Consider the following 6,747-nt stretch of genomic DNA (forward strand, 5'->3'; position numbering starts at 1 on the left):
TTTCCTCCATTAACAGCAAGTTCTGGCTCTCAAATATACTAAATGTACTATATAAATTATCAAGTCATTTATATACATCAATTAGAAAATAATACAAGATAATTTGCACAGTGCCATCAGGGATGGTTTTCTGTATTTCTTTCTCCACTGCTGTCAGAACAGAAATGAATTTTTTTGTTTTTTGGTAAAAAAAAAAAAAAAAAAAAGCAATTAGTTACAAAACTAAGGTACAGGTTAATTCAAAAAGTGAATAATTAATAAATACAAAAATAACAAGTTTATAACCATCACAACATGTCCATTAATCAAACTAAGAATGACAAGGGCAGAAAATTTTGAGGTTATGTAAAAAGCAAACTACTTTGGAAGAATGCAACTTGCAAAAGGCAAAATTTAAACCACTCTATTCATGAATTGCCTAGCTGTAAGTGGGAAGGATCAGTAGGAATACATGCCATGATCTATAATATCAGCCATGGGCATGCAGGTGAAAATTGTGCCACGTCTTTCACCTTTGGCCTAATATCTGGTTTAGCTCTAGAGAAGTCTGTGTTAAAATGTATGCAACTGGAGCATGCAGTGAAGATGACAGGGCAAAAGGCTGATTTAAGATTTTCTATTGGTCAGGGTTACATAAGTAAACAGATGGCACACCTAAAGGTTTAATCAAAGAAAGCTTAATGAAGGTAGTACTTACCAACATGTGAAAAGGGATTAAGGCAACTGACAAGGAGGAGTAAAACTCCCAGTGACGAGCAACTGTAAGCAGCCATTACTACTGCTAAGCATGAAGGCGTGAGCAGCAACTAGAACTCTTGCTGCTAGCTGTAGAGGAGCTCTTGTTTTCTTGAAGACGTAGGAGGTGAAAAAATACTATGAGAGTGACAAGGTGAAGGTGGATGTGGAAGTTTTATGAGAGTGTATTTTTTTTAGTCAATTTAAAGTGAGAAATTTAGCTCATGAACGAAATACATAGCTGTCAGGCAACTGAAAACCATTGAGCCTGTTGAACATAAATTCTTAGTGAATTCTGCACTCTTGCGTCTTTTCTCCAGTAGTGTTCAGATAGCCAGAAGCAAGCTTGGAGAAAATATGTGGATTCACCCCATGTTGCTTTCACCAAGAAGATATGACAGAAAGTTAGAAAAATAATGTTTAATATTTTTACAAGAGAGTAATTTAAGAACTTGACCATGACATCCAAGATAGATAAGGAAGAGCCCTGACTGATAGAGGAAAGAGTAAGAATCAAAGTCCTGAAGATTCTTATCTCTTCTAAAAACTTTTACCATAAAAGTACTTGAACACATAAGCTGAAATAATAAGGGACTTTGGTCAGGAAGTGGACTATTTGAATTAGTGACTTTGGAGTAGATCCTGCCTGGTGATTTTCAGTCTCTAAATGTAATTTTGGAATAGATATATAATTGGAGCAGGCAGGTCATTGGAAATGAGAAGTTAATAATTGAGCAATCTGGAAATTAGCTGGGTGATGTGACGATAAATCTCATGTGTCAACTTGACTAGGCCATAGTACCCAGATATTTGGGCAAACGCCAACCTAAATGTAGCTATGAAGGGTTTTTTGTTTTTCTTTTTTAAGATGAGATTAACATTTAAATAAGTAGACTTTTGATAAAGCAGATTACCTCCATAATGTGGGTGGGGCTCATCCAGTCAACTGAAGGTCTTAGGAAAAAACTGAGGTACCCCAAAAAATAAGAAATTTTATTTCCAAACTGCCTTCAGAATCAAGCTGCAACATCAACTATTTCCTGGCTCCCCAGCCTGCCACCTATCCTGTAGATTTTATGCTTGCCAGGCCCCACAATGGTGAAGGCAATGAGATACACTTGTTTACATGTATCACGTTACATGAGAGACTTGCTAGTCTCTCTCTCTCTCTCTCTCTCTCTCCCTCTCTCTTTCTCTCCATTGCTGGCTTTTAAGAAGCAAGCTGCCATGAGTTCTACAACCACAAGGAAATGAATTTTGCCAACAACCCATTAGAGCTTGGAGAAATATATTTCCCTAATAAGAATCCAGTCCTAGATGACACTTTAATTGCAGCCTGTGAGACCCTAAGCGAAGGACCTAGCTAAGCCATGCCCAGACTCCTAGGAGATGCTCAGAAACAGAGATAATAAATGTGTGCTTTAAGCCACTAAGTTTGTAGTAATTTATTACATAGCAATAGATAAATTATATACAACTTAAAATGCAATCATGGACACTTTGATACAAATGTGTTAACTTAAATTTCCTCAAAAAATATGAATTACCAAAGTTTACTCAAAAAGAAATAGATAATATTAATATATGGAATCTACAAAAAAAAACCTAGAACTAATATGTAAGCTTAGTAAGATTTCTATTTATGATAGAAATCTTAGTCTGTTCAGGTTTCTATAATAAAATACTATCAAGTAGGTTATACACAACAGTTTATTACTCACAGTTCTGGAGGTTGATAAATTCAAGATCAGGATACTAGCAGATCCAGTGTCTGGTGAGGGACCACTTCCTTGTAGATGGACATCTTCTCCCTGGAATTTCATACAACAAAAGGGTCAAACAAGCTCTCTGGGGTCCCTTTTATAAGTACACTAATACCATTCATGAGGGGATCACCAAAGGCCCCATCTCCTAATGTCATAACCTTAGGAGTTAGAATTTCAACTAACTTTTATGGGGGAGACATAAACATCCAGTCCATTGCAATGACCAATATACAAAAAAAAAAATTTTTTAAGTATTTCTATATACTAGCAGCAAATAATCAGGATTAAGTATTTCAAAATATATTTGTTTTTCTTTGAGATGGAGTCTCACTCTATTGCCCAGGCTGGAGTGCAATAGTGCAATCATGGCTCATTGCAGTCTCGAACTCCTGGGCTCAAGTGATCCTCCCGCCTCAGCCTCCCAAGTAACTAGGACTATAGGTGCACATCACCATGCCCAGCTAATTTTTAAAATATTTTGTAGAGACAGGATCATGCTATGTTACCCAGGCTAATCTCAAATTTCTGCCCTCAAGTGGTATTCCTGCCTCAGTCTCCCAAAGCACTGAGATTATAGGTGTGAGCCACTGTGCCCAACCAAAAATATTTTTCATAGTATCATAAATATATGAAATATTTAGGGATATATCTCACCAAAGATGTTAAATATTTCTTTAGATTAATGTAATCTTTCTTTAGATACATTAATAACCACCAAATGTAATCTATTCAGTCTATTCAGGCTTTTTAAGATAGTTTTACATGTATCTAAACTTCTTGATCAAGTATTCACTTTATACAATTATCAGAAACAACCAATTTATATTTTGCTAAGTTTTAATGATTTCTAACCATTATGGCAGTTCTTAAATACCAGATTTGGGGTCAGATGATCTTATTTTAAATTCCAGCTCTGACCGTTAATAGCTGTATAATCTAAGACAAAAATTCTGGATCTCAGTTCCCACATTTATAAAATTGGGATAATAATACTTAATAGCTCAGATGGCCTTGTGTTTTTATACAAACTCTGAGACTTTCTTGCTACATGATTTGGGTCATGTTAAATATTTATGGTCTTTAGGTATTACCTCAGCCAGGTGTGGTGGCTCACACCTGTAAACCCAGCACTTTGGGAGGTTGAGGTGGGCAGATCACTTGAGGTCAGGAGTTCAAGACCAGCCTGGCCAACATGGCGAAACCCCATCTCAACTAAAATACAAAATTAGCCAGGTGTGGTGGTGAGTGCCTGTAATCCCAGCTATTCAGGAGGCTGAGGCAGGGAGAACTGCTTGAACCCAGGAAGCGGAGGTTGCAGTGAGCCAAGATAGCGCTATGCACTCCAGCCTGGGCAACAGAACAAGACTCCATCTCAAAAAAAAAAAAAAAGTAAAATAAAATAATAAGGTATTACCTCATCGATAAAATAGTACCTGTCTCTTAATATAGCTATGAAGATACAATGACATAAAATATTTTAAAATGATTTAGAATAGTACCTGGCACTCAATACATGTTAACTTTTATAATGTTCACAAAAACGGGTACAGGTTTGACACACATAAAGTATCATAATGTTGATGGCTAAGTCTTTTTTCCTATTATCTATAATTGGGCCATTCTAAACTCAGTAAAGTATACATATTTGTCAAAATGTTTTAACTTTGTATAGACATTCATTTAATCAAAAGTGGGACTCTATAATATTATAAAATTGAGTCAAGTCTTTGTGGAATGTTTATATTAACTTTTAATAAGACTCTGAAATGAGATACCTGAGATCATTAGTTTTTCAAACTTTGTTTAGCAGCAGAACCTTTTTTCAACTAAAATCTTATTCAGAAGATCAATATATAAATATAAATCAACTGTATAAAGCCAATAAAAGTTTTTCAGTTGAACTGTAAACCCACAAGGCTAATACAATTTGGGCATTTATTATGTGCTAGGTGCAATTCTAAAATTATACCAACCCCAGTATTGGCTCTGGGGCTTCTTTCTTGGAACCATAAAGTGCAATGAACACAGTTTAAAACCTGCTCTTTTGAAATTGTTAAGCTAGTCAAGGACAAGAACCTATGACATGTGTTTTAACCAAGTATTTAGTATGGTATTGGGCATTTAATAGGTGTTGAAAAAAATTTGGTGGACTTGGGTAGCACAGAAAAAGCTAATGAAATCTTAATGACCCCACATGCTGTTAAATGGTTACTGCCTCATGCTCCAAACATACCACTTCCTCAGAGCAAAACCAGTTTTTTTCCAATTCCTAAGCAATGAGGTTTGGCATAAAGCTAGGCCAGAAATGTCAGTCCAGACTATTTCCTGGGGATATTTAGAGACGCCTATTGAGTTAGTAGGAAATGTAAATTGTGCCTAAAGTTATCTGGATTATTTCTCAGACACACAACTACAGTTCATCTCATCTCTGAAGTAGCCTCAAGACTCTAGAATTACTCCAAGGGCCTCTTCTTAAAATTGACTAGAAATTTTGCCAGGTCTCTAAAGAATAATATTGACTGTCCCAAAGATCTCTTGGTCAAAGTCTATATTCATGATTTGGAATTTTCCCAAGCACCAGGAATTACACTGTGAGCTAACATTTATGCAGACATTCTCCCAGTTACTTTCAGTTTTCGGTTCTGTTAGTTATCAAGTAAAGGGGATAGCAGGTAAGGAGAAAGTAGGCAAAGGCATCAGAGATAAGTTACACTAGGACATAGCCTTGGCTTGTGTGTCATCTTCCTTCTAAATGCCATTTCTCCTCCATTACTGAATTTTAAGATCTGTCCTTGAAGACAGAGACTTTGATCTATAGTTATATTGCACTGCTCACACTAGTAACGGTAATAAAAATAAAATGAATTTTTACTGAGGCCTTATGAAGTGCTTAATATTGTGCTAAGGCCAGGCATAGTGACTCACACCTGTAACCCCAGTACTTTGGGAGGCCTAGGAGGGAGGATCCTTTGAGCTCAGGAGTTTGAGCTAACCAAGGCAACATGGTCAGACTCTGGGTCTACAAAAAATGGTCCCCCTGCACTCCAGCCTGGGTGACAGAGTGAGACTCTGTCTCAATAAAGAACAAAAAAATTGTGCCAAAATACTTAAGCGCCATCAAATGTGCAAGTGTTCAATGAACATTTGGCAATTAACTCTAAAATAAAATATCTTATGCAGAAATATTTCTGGGTAAGCAAACAAAACAAGTAGAAATAAAATGAGTTTTTATTTCTTCTTATACTAAAGGTAAAGAGAAAAACTTAAAATAATGAATTTTCAGGATTTTTTAGAGACTTGAAATGATGGCAGGTCGGGCGAAGTGGTTTACACCTGTAATCCCAGCACTTTGGGAGGCCGAGGTGGGCAGATCACTTGAGCTCAGGAGTTCGAGACCAGCCTGGCCAACATGGTGAAACCCTGCCTCTACTAAAAATACTCTACTAAAAATACAAAAATTAGCTGGACATGGTGGCACAAGCCTGTAATCCCAGCTACTCAGGAGGTTGAGGCAGGAGAATCACTTGAATGCAGGAGGCGGAGGTTGCAAACCGAGATCGCGCCACTGCACTCCAGCCTGGGTAACAGAGTAAGACTCCGTCTCAAAAAAAAGAAAGAAAGAAAGAAAGAAAGAAAGAGAGAAAGAAAGAAAGAAAGAAAGAAAGGAAGGAAGGAAGGAAGGAAGGAAGGAAGGAAGGAAAGAAGAAAAAAGGAAAAAAGAAAAGAAAAGGAATGAGGGCAAGTTAGAAAGAAGAAATTAATCATAAAATCATTTGCTAAAATAAGTCAATAAAGTGAGAACAATATAGGTGGTATCATAATCCCTATAAACCATTATACAAATCCTGAAAAAGTAAAAGCAGTTTCTGAATTAAAGTACCAGTGTTGAACACTCATATTAATAAAATATAAAGCAACACCATACATTACAGAAGTTATGCATTATCATGAAGATCTGTGTAATTAATAATAATCTATTATTATTTGACATCTAATTTTAGAGACACCATTGAAGCTTTACAAAATTAACTCTAAATGCAATTTCATTTCAACCAAGGAAACTGATAATCAAGAATAGTTATATTATTTTCCTAAATTTATAAACTTTTCTTCTAAGAAATGGATACATAATATTATGAAATTAGTTCAAAAAGAAAGATTGGCTGACATTTATTACATAAATGGTTGTTTCTCCTAATATCTAATTTTTACTCCTCTCTTACTTAACTAGATTTGTGACTGATGA

The sequence above is a fragment of the Rhinopithecus bieti genome, unplaced genomic scaffold (assembly GCF_001698545.2).
Source record: "Rhinopithecus bieti isolate Rb0 unplaced genomic scaffold, ASM169854v2 scaffold_53, whole genome shotgun sequence".
NCBI classification, from domain to species: domain Eukaryota; kingdom Metazoa; phylum Chordata; class Mammalia; order Primates; family Cercopithecidae; genus Rhinopithecus; species Rhinopithecus bieti.